We start from the raw sequence: 14022 nt of genomic DNA on the forward strand, positions 1-14022 counted from the left end.
AAGTCTCTGAATCAAGGGCTGTTCATCGCCCACCCTTATCGATTTGTTGGACTGGGAGTTCCCACTCGTCTCTTAAATGAAGACTGGAGATCCGAGACAGTGAAGTGGCAACACAGGCAGGCGTCAGCAAGTATGGCTCCTTGTGGAAATTGCTGCAATGAAACATGGCGATGATGCGTTCAGATATCCACAGTTACAGGCTCAGTTGATGGAGCGCCCTGATTTTAAAGATAAATATGAGTTATACAGGGTGATCCGGAAGGAGTCTGCCAAACGTGTGGGTGTACTAATCAACTGGTTTTGAGGTAGAATGGACCAGTTAATATGGGTCCAAGTCGAAGAGTTTGAGGAGTAGTGGACCACTACAAATGTAATAAATATTAAGGCGAAATATGGGGTCTTAAACAAAATTCACAACTTGGTTCATCCTGGTCCGTCACCCCAGTAATATAGCTCCTAGCGGTATAACAACACAGCGTGACCCGAACATCTGGACGACACTAAATAGTCCTATTTTTCAAACAACGGAACCACAACACGGTATACACACATCTTCCTTTAATGAGGGGCAGTATAAAGGACACGAACCAAGCTGATTCTAGATTTTAAGAAAAAGTTTTGAAACTATACTTGTAAATGGACAAGCTATAATAATTTATAAATGTTTTAATAAATTCATGCATATCGCAATAATTGTTAAATATAATATTTTATATTTATGACATTATAATATTAGTGTCTGTATATATTGATAATAACCAATGACATTGTAGTGGTAGTTTCCGCAAGTAATGATAATGTCCTTCTGAAGACGGTTGCTGTGACCGAAACATGTAAAGGATTAAAGATTAAAAAAATGTCAATCACACTGGGCGGCGTTCACAATTTTTTACTAATTCAAAACTAGTTCAATGTAAAATAAAAAAAAATTATTCTCTAACAACAAAAAATATTATACAACTCTTCAAAATTCGCGTCTGTCACTTAAATGCACATTCGAGTACAGCGACAAGCACAGCAATGATACGCCATGCACAAGCGCTCTTCTTTACGCGTTATATCTTGAATTTGAATATCTTACCGAGATGTTGGTTTTCAAACTCTCGATCTATATTCTTCCCCTGGGTGGGGGATCCTAAGAAAGAAGGCGTGGTGGTATGGGCTGGATTCATCTGTTTCGGCAAGGAGCCAGTGGTGAACCCTTCTGATTACTGCAATGAAGCATCGTGTTCCATAAAATATGGAGACTTTGACAAGCTGGACGACCAGCACCTTCTAAACAACTCTTCGCCATAATTACTCAGTTATTTAAATATATACTTTCTCTCTCTCTATCTCTGCATGGCTCTGGTCGACTTTCCAGTTTCCTAATCCTATAGATAGTCGGTAGGATTCCTTGGACGGGGGATCAGCCTGTCGCAACGCCGCTACTTACACTCAGAACAACACAAATGCACACAGACAACTGTGCCACGAGTGGGATTCGAACTCAAGATCCAAGTGTTCGAGCGGGCGAAGGCAGTTAATGCCTTAGACTGCGAAGCCGCTGTGCTTGGCAAGTATGTACACGCACACACACACACACACACACACACACGTATGCTTAAAAGTATACGTGTGGAGTGGATGCTGGCTGTCTCTTAATGCATATACCGATTATGGAGACCTGGGTATAAAACCAGACCCTTCATCTGGGAAGTAACTAACTATAATCTCTGTTTCGGCTCCGGATAAAAACCAAGTTTCGTAATTTTCCTTAGTTTTTCCAGGCAAACGTTAAGATAGTACCATAAAATAACACAAGACCATCCCCAGATAACAATTTACTCAACACACGTGAGCACTTTCTGGTGTTATTTATAGGTTTGCAGCTGAAACAACATAGCTCAGTAACCCAGGAATCAGTAATTGCGCGCATGGGTGGGACAGTACCTCAAATGCGTGTTCCTCCATAACATTCCGAATTCTTTATCCGTCATCGGAATCCAAGATTTTATCCGCTGCTACACAATGAACACGGTTAGAACGCAGTCATTAAACTGGTACACCAAAGGTCGTTAACCTAGAAATATAAATGTCCCAGGCGTTTTACAAACAAAATGTTATTGCTGTGTTTTATGGCTGTGTTTTTAGAACTTTCTAAATATACTCTGAGGATTCAGGAACGGCCAGTACTTTTCAGGTCACCTGACATGCGTGCTATGTAGATTCAAGATATGCGGTACTACTTTTCTTCTTTACGGCAGAGTGTCTGTAAAGTGCAACATAAAAGTGTATGCAGGCATCCGGCAGTGTTACATGGTATAGTAAGTGTCACGTAACTTCAAACAAGGCCAAGAGTAACCTTGAATGCGCAGAAGAAAAATGTCAGGCAAGGGGGTGGGTTCGAGGGTGTGTAAACTGACAGGCGGCCAGTTCAGGGTCGGTTTCCAAGTGCTCCTTCAAAGAACGGCATGCAGCCAGGCGATTGTCTCTCAGATCAGGGGTGAGCAGGTGAGGCATCAACTTCGCTGCAAGTCGTTTCATGAGCAATTCTTACATTAAAATTCGCTGACAGGAACTCCATGCGATCCCAGTACGCTCCACGAGTTCGTCAATCGTCCGCCGGCGATCTTCCAGAATGATTTGACGAATTTTTTTACGTTTTCGTCAGTTCGGGCGGTCGAAAGACGTCCACTTCGAAGTTGATCATCAGTTGACATTTCACCACGTTTGAAACGGGAGAATCATTCGTATATTTGTGTTTTACTCATGGCGGCTTCCTTGTAGGCTGTTTGTAACAGAACAACCGTTTCTGCTGCTGTTTCCCCAAAAGGAAACAAAATTTCACAGCAGCACGTTGTTCGTGTGAATCAGCCATTAAAAAATAGACGAATTATAAAAAAGTCTTGACAAAAATTCACCAAACATTAACGCAAACTTCTCTGACAACACCTAGCGGCGGAAACCTGTACTATAAGGCTTCTAGAAACAAATTCCGTTTGGAGGGGGGGGGGTCTCTCTTCATATAGCATTATCATCGGAAACTCTTGTTTGAAATGCTTCACGTTATGGTCAGCTCCCACACTGTAAAATTTTCTGCGTCATTATTGCAAAGATCAGTCAGTTTGGCATTCTGGAGCACACTCACTCATCATTCTGAGTAACGATACACTTATATACATCCTCTGGACAAAATTCAGAGATAATAAACGATAAACAGGCCATATTTATAGGCCGCTTTATCGATTAAAATGTTACTAAACCTTGCACGGGTCTATTTTGTAAAAAAATATCATTATACAAAATTTTAGCCATCCAATATTGAAATGAAGTAGATTTGAGTTCATCTAAAAATGTCGCAAGCCAACAAGTCCGTAACGTTCAGGTTCCAGATTTGAGAAACGAAGACAAGGCGCGTTATGACTGGTTTACTTTGTTGCTCAAATATTTCCGTTGCGTTCCCCTATAATTGAATGCAAATTTCTCTTGAATTATGGTAACTGTACACCATTATTTATTTTATTCATTTAATTGTGTGCAAATACGTTATATCATATGTGATTCCTGTGTAGAGGGGGTATTTTATGTGATAAGGTAATGGAGATTACGGTACTGAAGACCGAAATTAACAGGGATTTCATTCCTTCAAGTCGTTCGACCAAAAATTCTGTTAAGAATAAAGCTATCCCTGTAAGGGGCCGTGAAGGCTCATAGGGTTGTGAGACGTTGAGGGTCCCATATTATCTAGACAATCGGCTCAAAGATGGCGGTAAGGTTGTCAGCCTAACGCGCCGGCCGTGCTTTACTCCCCAGGAAAATTATTTTTTTTTTATTAATTCCTGGTACTAATTTCTGTTAGAGGCTGAGTCGACCCCAGGGCCGTAGTGCGGCTGGAAAGATTAGATCAATTGAAAAAAAACCAGTGACCTCACAGGGACTTGAACCCGCCACCTTCCGGCTTGTAGCAGTGCCCCTCAACCAACTACGCTACCACGTGCCCCCCCCCAAATTCTGTGTATGCATTTATTTCCTCCCGTAGCGTGCTTTATGAATAATGATACCCAATCATCACTTCCTGAAACTGATCTAAAACTCGAACAAATTCTCTGAATACCTTTCTGTTAAGCTGCCACTGCTTTAAGAGGAGTGATGTGGAGCGACCTTAATGCTGTTACCAAGAGGCCATTGCTTTCTCGTCATCTTGATAGAGCTCCCACCGTATTCTCTCGTAGAATGAGTATAGAGAACGTAATAGAAGTGGATGTTATTACAAAAAGAAGTGAAAACGGAGTGAGGGAAAGACAAGGTCGTTATGAGATCTGCAATCGACGGTGGAAGTTTGTGGCCACTGAAGAGACCAACTGCTGAGAATCTCTATTGGAACCGCTGAATAGAATCCTAAACTACTTGTGTGGGCTCTCCACCTGAAGAGTTGCACAAAAGACGCTAGCGTCCGTATTGATTATGGGGCCTCATGTTCTGCTTTCATTTCGTAAGTGCATGTGACGTTATTAGCCTCGTCTTACGCTCAAGAGCTACATAAGGTGCATGTACTCATACGAACGAATTTTTTTCGTTGTTTATTTGATGACGCTGTCTGTATCTTGCCCAATGGTAGGATGACAGGTGAATAAAGTTGTGGGCCAACTGAAGTATTATGCCAGAATTTGCAAGAAGTGACTGAAGGGATCCACGAAAAGCCCAGTCAGAATAGTGGGTGTCCAAGCCGAGATTTAAACCGAGAACTTCCCGAGTTCAAGCAGTACTGATAGCTGAACTCGAAGATTCAATACCGCAAATACGAAAAGCTCGCCTTATGACACGATCCTGAGCCAGTTTCATTTGTCCTTGGTAAAGATTTTGCAACGCGATATTTTTAAGCATTATTAGTCTTATGACTAACTTTCAAGCTGCAAAATTAATCCCTGCTGACTGTCTGCAGTTGTTTGTTGAATGCATTCCTAGAACTCATTTCTGTTAAAGGCTCATTCGGCCCCAGGGTCATAGTGCGGCTGGAAGAATTAGGTGAATTGAAAATTTAATGACCTCATAGAGAATCGAAACAACGACCTTCCGGTTTGTAGCAGACTGCCTCAACCAACTACGCTACCGCGTGCCACTAACGTTGCTTAACTACCCTCAACATATGAAGAGAGACACGTGGTAGTGTAGTTGATTCAGGCACTATGTTACAAGCTGGAAGGTCACGGGTTCAAGTCCGGATAAGGTGTTTGGATTTTTTCAATGTACCTAATATTTTCAGCCGCACTATGCCCCTGGGGTCGACTCAGCCTCTAACAGAAATGAGTACCAGGAATATTCTTGAGGGTAAAGGCCAGCCGGCGCGTAAGGCTGACAATCTTGCTGCCATCTATGGGCCGATTATCTAGATAATGTGGGAGCCTCAACGTCTCACAAGCCTATGGGCCTCCACGGTCTATTATAGGGATACCTTTACTTACTTTTACCTTATATGAAGATCTCCTCTTATATTTCCACGTTTCTTTATTTTTTGGGGGTAGTTTTAATCCTGATGCAGTCTTTGTAATACTGGTAGGTGCTACTGCTGCTGTAATGTTAGGTCGATGAATGTGACTGTGACAAGTTCTCGTACGTCCTCAAGTCATATAATATTTATATGTGCGACATTTAAGCGTGTTAACAAATAGAATCCGGAAAGTTATCTCGGTTTCGGACCCAACAGTAATCTGAACGTAATTCGTTATTATCTCCGCAGAAGCTAAGAGTCTTCAGGGCATTAGCAGACACACAGTTCCGAACATTAACTGTATGTATTTATTTTAACCTCCAGCACACTTCTGTCTAACCTGTTAACTGTGTACTTAATTGTGTTTCTGTTTGAAAAATTCAAATTATTTTGACGGTAACTATTTCATAATGAGAGTTGAAGCAAAGGAGGTAAACACGAAGGGAGACCCTGTCGATAGGAACCACGACATGGATGCTCAAATAGAGCGCGGAATGAAGCTCTGTATATTCTAGATTCCGAAGTTAGATGAAGGTAAGTGTCATAATCCGGCAGTTTATCCCCGCGACACACTCTCCTACGAAATATCGGTTGTTCAGCCAATACCTAGCCAGGTTAATGACTGGACTACCACATTTCGTGTACTACAAAATATCTTCTGTCTTGATTCTGTTCCCAGCAGAAAGCTGTAGTGGTAGTTACGGGATGGACCGCCAGGACGCAGTGGGACGTGTGCGAGAAAGAGTCAGTAAATGGGTCACAAATGGATTTGTGATATTCAAACGTGGAAAAAAACATTAATTTCTCGATATGTCCTCCACTAACACTGATATTCTTGTCCCGTCGCTTTACCAGTGCGTGGAAACCGGCAGCATAGAAATCTTTTGACTGTTGTCTCAGTCACTTCAGTGCAGATTAGAAATCTTTTGACTGTTGTCTCAGCCACTTCAGCGCAGCATAGAAATCTTTTGACTGTTGTCTCAGCCACTTCAGCGCAGCATAGAAATCTTTTGGCTGTTGTCTCAGCCACTTCAGCACATCTGTTTCAATCACTTCGTCATCAGCGAAACGTTTGCCACCAAGGTGATTATTTGGCGTACCAAACAAATGGAAGTCACTAAGGGCCAAGCCCGGGATGTAAGGCGGATGTTCAAGAAATTCCCACCGTAGTTCTTGAATTTTCTCCTGGGTTGCTCGGGCGGTATGGGGCCTTGCATTGTCATGATGAAGCAGTACCCCTCTTGCCAGTTGGCAGTACGACCACCTCTCCTGTCGCCTTGTTTGGAATCTGATTTGAATGTTCTATTCTTGTTTCTATCTTCTTAATAGAAACCCGTTGCTGTAGTCCGCAAGCGAACTATACCGACCGAGCGACCACCGCTTATCGGCGAAGTTAGAGCCAACTTTAGTAGGTAGAGGGTGTCACGTGGTCAGCGCAACGAATCCCCACGGCCGTTAATTTCGGTTTTCTAGACCGGAGAGGCTACTTTTCCATTCAAGTAGCTCCACAGTTATCCACACGAGGCTGAGTGGACCCCATTCCAAACCCACTACTTCTCAGAAAATTTGGTAGTGCCAAGAATCGAACCCGGGAACTCTGGATCTGTAGCCAGGAACTCTGACCGTTAGACCACAGAGGCGGTCTTTCTTTTTTCTTACTCTTCATAACTTCGTATTTGGCCTCTAAGCTGTTAAATTTGCACGAAAATAAATATGAATTGAATTGAACTGAATTATTATTATTATTATTATTATTATATTAGCATCACAACTACATCTATCTCCAATCATCAATCCTCTACATGGTCGTGAGCAGTATACCGTCTTGACTATGACCAAAACCGGTATTTTGCCCCTTTTCACGATATTCGAAAAAAGTGAAGGAACATTTGAAGTTAGTATATTCAGGGGCTTTAGTTTATGTTACAGGGCTATAAGTTGGTAATGGCGACATAGCAGTCCTCATCTCTGTGTGCAGTTCCGAAGATATAACATTGCTTTAGGCTCTAAGAACTGTTATCCGACTGTACCACTTCGCTTCTCGTTATGGCGACATTCCAGATACCAAATCGATATAATCGAAAGTTTTGCAATATATATTATATTGGACTCAGCGCTTAAACTACATAACTCTAGAACGGAACATATGCCAGCCTTGGAATATTATTATCTTTTGAGATGGGTTCCTATAAATTTTGTACATGGGTATCAATGTTTCGGCGAAAGCTTCTGCCTCCATCTGAATGTTTACCGTGAAGATGAAAGTAATAGATCCTTCCGAAATGGGGGCCGATTCAACCTCCAACGTAAATGAGTACCAGGAATTTTCCTTGGGAGTAAAGGGCGGCCGGGGCGTAAGGCTGACACACTTACCGCCATCTGTGAACCGACTGTCTAGAAAATGTGGGAGCCTCGACGTCTCACAACCTCATAGACCTTCACGTCTTGTTACAGAGATAGTTTTGACTTTTATCTTCTTTACTAACAAAACGCAGTACAAAGTCTGATTAAGACATTGTGCAAGAAGAGAACTCCATTAAGTAATTTGTTATTACATTAAATTCGCCTAAACATTTCTAGTATTGGTATATCTAAAATAAAAAAATGCACATTTCCTCACTGCCTTGGAGAAGTGACAATAAATTTACATAAATGACTGATCCATTATCTTTTCATTTGGACCAGTGGCTGCAAACAACGTATAAAAATATATTATAATTGAGTGATTGAGGCTAGCTCTTTCTAACGGACCCAACTGAATAGGTGTTTTCCTTCACCTGAGGACGGAAACAGATCCAGTTTCCGAAACATCGTGTTTTTATTTTGTTATCTTAAAAACCAGGACGATGGATAAGTCCAAAAACCCAACATATCAGTGCATATATTATAATCTTCCCTGTGTTAGACTTTCCATCCGAAGAAGAGAATTATACTCATTAATGCATCCGACCCTTTTCTTAGAATCGTTTATATTTACAAGTCTAAAAACTTTTATTCATATTTCTCTGTAATTATCGTTACAACCAGGCCGACAGCTCTACAAAACATTTCAAGTTCGGGAGAAAGAAACACTTGTGTGCGCAACAAAATTTCCCGGAAATATTTTTGAGTACAACCGGACTTCGTGCAAGAAACAAATTGGATTTTTATGACAGTATTCCAAGCGATAAAAGTATTTTCAGAAAATAACTGATAACTAAAATTGGAAAGGAAATATTACAGCTATCTTCAAGACAGTAAAATATAAATAAAAATTCCATTTTATGGTTATGCTTCATATAGTTAATGCATTGACAGCTCTTGCTCAAATTTATGAAACTGGAGCTTGGGTACATTTTACGGACACAAGTGCTAGTAGAACACTTTTACCCAAACCTGGCATTTAAAGTCCAATGTGCGGCTTATATTCTCGAAGTTAGGAACCACTTATATACATGGTAGAGTCATCAAATTCGTGGAATGTGGTTTTATCGCACATATTACAAAGTATTCACATACACTTACGCAGATCCCCATCGCGTTACAGGCTTTTGTTCTGAATTTTGAAACAGAACAACAAATTCTTTGGACTCCCATATTTTTCCTCTTAGACACTGTGGCGTATACACCCGTTGCTTGGCAAAGACCTCGAAAACCTCCACCGTGACCCTGCGAGTCGCAGTGGGCGACGAAAAAGGAAGTCTCACATCTGAGACAGTAAACTATAGTCGTGAGTCCCAATGGACTCGGACCCGAGAAAGACTGCGCTGGCAAGGACCAGCAGCATATACAAAAGACAGACCCGTACTCTCGTCAGAGAGGGCGCCCCACAAAAACAAGACCGTGACTGTCAAACAGTAATAAATATCTAATCATGAGCTCCAGATGGGGCTCGACACCAAAACTTACTGACTGACTGGCTGTCAGTCGCAATATGACTTTAACTTTGACACAGTTAGTTGCTAGTTGGGAGTCAGCTTGTGAAGAGAAGACTAGGAGCTTGGTGTGAAATGGCCGCCAGTCCGGCAGTTGCTTTTAGGTATTCGTCGGTCAGTTGAGTTCTGCAAGCGAGGCTGAGAAGATGAAGCTATAGTTCAGTTGACAGTTCGGTTATGGGATATTCGCAGTAACAGTAACGATGTGAACACAGAAGGTGAAGAATCTCCACTGTTGAGAGTTGTTACCAAGCAACGACTGGTGAAGTGCAGGCTGAAGACATCTTAGCTTGTAGTGATTTTTAAAGTATGGAAATAGTGTCAGTACAACCTGTAACAGCTCAGTAAATCGAGTCACCAATCCCAACCCCGTCTATAGCCACAACCCTAAATCGTGACAATATATTCTGCTTATGTCAACCATAATGTGATCAATTGTGTTCAATTAGTGAAATATGTCAGTTCTCCTTTAAATAAAGTCATAATTTCAAGAACATAAAAGTTGTTGACAGAAATAAACTCTGCACATTACAATGTTTGACCCTCACTTCTGCAGTCAGTATACCCGAATTAATCAAACAGCTTCCCTCGTTAAATATTACTAGTACTTTGATGATCCAGCTCCCTGTACAGACTAGCAATTATTTCAGCCATGGCGAAAATATTACTTTTACGAAATACGGAAATACAATATGCTATAAGGGGTATCCTCCCATTCTGACTATTTCGATTTTAGGGGTACCACCCATATTCATGTTGTCGTATTATATGTGATATTAAGTAAGAATACCCAAAAAGTTAAAGGAATAACAAACTCGTATGTCTCTATTACTTAATTGCTCAATCCTATTTGATATTCTGCCTGATGCACCAGCATTATCGTTACTGTACCGATGCGGGACACCTCTCTTCTGATATCTATGTCCAGAGTGCTTGTGATGGAATTACATGAACACAGAATGCTTCCGTGTAGAAAACAGACCCGGATTTTTAGTTCGAACGTTTCATACTGGTAGCTTCTTCCACTTCCAGTCGGCCCTATCGATTTTCTTCGCCTCTCTCGACCTATCGCATACAATATGTATAAGTACAGACTTCGATTATATCGACCCTAATGCTCAGACAAGAATCGGCTTTCCCCTATGTTCTCCGGATTCAGCTGAGTGCGTGCAGGAAATTCCGTTACCTCAAGTAGAAACAGAAGTGGGAGAAAGGAAATACTGTACTTACACCGTACGGATGTGTCCAGAAGTCTGCTCATGCCACAGCAAATGGTATGGTATGTCTGCAACAGGAGACAAAAAATTAATTAAGCGCTCTATTTGTTGTGTTATGTCTTAAGATTATTTTACAACGATTTCACAACGGCAAAGTTTATGTATTATCGAAAGGACGACGACCATAAATGATGAACTGGAAGGGATCTAAACAAAATGTTGATCTATTTCACGTTCTGTTACTCCACTATCGGACTGGAGGAACTGAAGAAACATTGAATCTCAACGTCTTCGATTTCATCCACTTAATCATATGTGACGAAGAGAGAGCATCATGAAGCTGCTCTTTACGTAATTTTCTCCAGTCTCCTATTCCGTATTCTGTATTGAGGGGGTGGGTTTCCCCATGCACTTAGACCGGTTACTGGTCCATTGTGCGTCCCCCTTTAATTTCTACTGTCCCCATACCCTACCGGTACTGGTGCTTACTATCAGTCCCTTTCTGCCAGCGAGGTTCCAACCTCTTACTGGCAATGGTATCTAATAGTTAGTCCTTTTCTGTCAGCGAGGCCGTCCCTCCTCTGGCAGGGGTTCCTAGTCCCTTTCTGCCAGCAAGGTTTCTACCCTCTACTTGGCAGTGGTATCTAATACTTTAGTCCCTTTCTGTCAGAGAGGTCCCCCCTCCTCTGGCAGTGGTACCTGATACCTCCCCCATCTACCGGAGGAATTGGAAACTAGTTGGGCGGGAAAATTGGCCTAATTTTGTTCAGAGGTCTCCTAGAGACATGAGGTTCTTTTACGTGCCGTAAATCTACGACACGGGACCCACGGCTTAAAGTCCCTCCCGGAGGACTTGTTCCCTGAATTTTTCCGCCCTTAAAAATTCCACGACCTCCGCCGGGTTTATAAACCCGGGTACCTTGAGTCATGACGTGGGAACGTTACCCCTAGACTACGGAGGCCGCTTCAGCCTCCTAAGTCCAAATATATCCATCAGCAGCTACAAACCATTTTCTATTCCTAATTTGTGAGACAAGCTTTCAAGATATGCACGAAAATATACATATATTAGTTTAAATATTAGGTTCAGGACTAAATCAAGGTAATAATAAAATCAGGAAAATTTGGTGCAGAGTGAACAGAAATAATACAGAATCCGCATTCCTGTCCTTCGGTCTCTATATTGCTTTATTTCATGGGCTATATAACGACGCTCTGAGTATTGTGACTATACAGCGTCGGCCGTCTGATTCTGACACATTTTCTAATTAAGACCGTGGTGAATTTAATTTCGGGTTTTATCCCTCAAATATAACGGCTAATTTACACAGAAAATAGGTAAACTTTCACCATTTTTATTAAAAACGCCTGTTTCTAAAGAATATTGGCACACTGTATAGACTTCAGATCTTAATACGGTATTTGAAGAATTATAAGAAAAATCTGTTTATGACGGCGAAATGTAGAAGAAGAATATTCCAATTTTCAGGATAAAAGTGAATCAGATTTATATGTGAAGATCTCACACAAGAGGTGGCGGAAATGAAAAATACCTTCTAAATTTTTGTGTGAAAACTCAAGCACAAACCACTTAAGAGACGTACACCTAAATAGAACAATATTAAAAATTACTTAATGAAGGTTGGCATTAACTTCACTGACAAGCGGCGGTCGCTCGGCAGGGTTAGTTCGCTTACGGACTATAGGCCACGGAGTTTCTTTTCTTTTCGTTTGAAAGAGTCGAGTGAATTCGCCTTAGGATGCGATCCAATGGCGAAACCTTGGGAATATGGTAACATCTGTAAGAATCTACGGGACAATACGGTGTCATGACCTGTGAAAGTATTTATTTCTTCTGTCATCTCACGACAGTTGGAGCTGTTGTGACTCTAGGCCAGACAATATTGAGAACAGCAGGTAAACAAATATTTAATGTAGTTGCGAGCCTAAATAATGTATCGTAAGCCATAATGGTTTCACTCTTCCACCATGTTTGCCAGCTGATGTTTTCCCGCGCTACACACCACCTTATAGAGGGTTTTACAAGATCACTCAACGTAAGCCGTGGGCGGGGGCTACTTACAACGGGCTCCTGATGCCCATTAGACAGCTAACACTCCTTTTTCCCCACAAAGAATTGTATTCACTGTCCATCATACTTAACTTCCCCCATTTTCCCCTTCTACGTAATACGATTTAAGATGAAAAGATCTCAACTCCCTTAAGAATCACCTTTCCGGAGGGAAGAAACATATGAAGAACATCTTGTCCAGTGTAAGGATGAAAAAGAAAGAAATCCTATTTAAAATTTTATTCATTAGGGGTGATTGAGAACAAGGAGTTGAGGGTTATATCTGGACATGAGAAAGATGAAGTCACAGGAGGAAACTAAAAAATTATGCATTAAAGGGCTGCATAATTTGTGTCCTACACCTTCCATATTTAGAGTTATGAAATCAGAAAAGCTGAGGTTCAAGAGAAATGCCGCATGGATGATGATGATGAGGAGGAGGAGGAGGAGGAACCTATACAATATTTAGCCGTAAAACTCAAGGAAAATGCCACTTATGAGACAGACGTAGATGGGAGAACAGCATCCTCTTGCAAATCTTTAATGAACGTCTATGTATTTCACAGTCCGTCAATAATGCAACAATTGTTGCTTTATTATTCCTCCAATTTTACCATTTAACACTTAACACAACATGTTTCGACTATAGATGGCCATCTTCAGGTGTCTCAAAGTATCGAAACTGTTACACTGCTCTGATGTGCGCTAAAACCACGCGCTGCAGTCCACTCATAAGGGGAGTCGTCTGCTTGTTTAGAGCTATGTGATTTATCCCAGATGGTTTATTTCAGCAGCTTATTATTATGTTCGTTAGCCCGTTGTTTGTTACGTCTGCAATCTGTAATATGCCCCTTATTTGTGTGTGTTCCCTCTAGCAACGTGTGTTGTCTTCACTAATCTTCACTATTAAAATTGATCTTACGGAAATATGTCAAAGCTAAACTGATTTCACCCGACTCAAGATGGGACCCAATGGCGGACTCTTGTCAAAGTGGTAATACATACTCAGGCTGCAATAAATACGTGTAAGAGATAGATGAACCAACTGCAAACTTTTCAAGAAAATCCCAGGATCACGTAAGTAGGTTATTTATAACTGCAAACTAGGAACTTCATAACGTTTAGACCTACAGGGTGAGTATAATTATTGTCGGGGTTTCAGTGGTCCATAATTTTCAAATCACGAACAACAAAATAAAACGCTCACGTTGAAGTTGGTTAGTATTGTGCAGTATTGATTCTACAAGAAATAAAAATTTCTGATATAACTTTCATATTCCGTAAGCCTTCAAGTTTTTTCCGGCTTGAAAAATACAGAACACGGAAACGCCGACAATAATTTAGAATCAC

The 14022-nt window shown here is 41.2% G+C and overlaps 1 protein-coding gene across 13 annotated transcripts in view; it reads right to left on the reverse strand.

The window, feature by feature from the left end:
• The window catches only part of LOC111871350 (CUGBP Elav-like family member 2), a 1228155-nt gene extending 1217484 nt beyond the window's left edge, over positions 1 to 10671 (reverse strand). For all 13 annotated transcript variants that reach the window (XM_023864398.2, XM_023864392.2, XM_023864391.2 and 10 more), the window contains exon 1: positions 10615 to 10671. The gene's annotated coding sequence lies outside the window, so the exon portion shown is untranslated. The remainder of the gene's footprint in view (positions 1 to 10614) is intronic.
• Positions 10672 to 14022: the final 3351 nt, after the last annotated feature.

This window comes from Cryptotermes secundus, unplaced genomic scaffold (assembly GCF_002891405.2).
Source record: "Cryptotermes secundus unplaced genomic scaffold, Csec_1.0 scaffold1, whole genome shotgun sequence".
Taxonomy (NCBI): Eukaryota; Metazoa; Arthropoda; class Insecta; order Blattodea; family Kalotermitidae; genus Cryptotermes; species Cryptotermes secundus.